Source organism: Seriola lalandi, unplaced genomic scaffold, assembly GCF_002814215.2.
Source record: "Seriola lalandi dorsalis isolate HSWRI2012SDOR001 ecotype SW California unplaced genomic scaffold, Sedor1 jcf7180002054221, whole genome shotgun sequence".
Lineage (NCBI taxonomy): Eukaryota > Metazoa > Chordata > Actinopteri > Carangiformes > Carangidae > Seriola > Seriola lalandi.
This window is the reverse complement of record NW_019524774.1, coordinates 131997-132780: the sequence shown is the minus strand read 5'-3', so window position 1 is coordinate 132780 and position 784 is coordinate 131997.

The window sequence follows — 784 nt, the reverse complement described above, 5'->3', positions numbered from 1 at the left end:
TTACATATGCTGTACTCTTTTATATATTCTGATCATGTCTCTAATAAAGTAGAGGTTGGGCCTGCCTCCACTGCTGTATGTGTGTGTGTGTGTGTGTGTGTGTGTGTGTGTGTGTACATTACATGTGTGTGTGAGAGAGAGAGAGTAGTTATGTAAATGACTGCGTTTCAGGAGCGAGAGGGATGAGTCGTCTGCCAGCGTTTGTCACAGTCTGTGTGTTAGTTACAGCTCAGACTCATTCACAAAGACATGAATCAACAGAGAGAGAGAGAGAGAGAGGGAACGAGAGAAGAGGAAAGGAAGGAAGTGACTCACCTGCCTTGATCACACTCGGATGAATATTTCACTTCCTGTCATGCGGCTTTAATCAAACAGAAACAACACAACAGATTTCTTTATATTCCTGGTTGGTATCTGTTTTGCAGATGTGTGAGTAACGAGTGTAAAATTCAATCAGCTAAATGAACATGAAGGTGTTTTATAGCCACATAGACTGAGGCTTGATTCAAATGAGCCTGTTAGATAATTGAAGAAAATTGAGTCCAGAACATTGTGACACCCCCCGACTATAAAACATCATTACCTTTACTGTTATTATCCTCATTATTTAAATCTGCCTCTGACATGTGTTACAATGGACCACTATATAAAACTGGTGTATGTAGCTGTAATTAATCATTAATCAAATATTATCGTTGTCGTAATAGAATCGTGTCAATTATTCCCCTCCTTCTTCGATGCCCCTATGTCAACAAGGATGAGGCGTTCAGAGAACAAAGGTTGC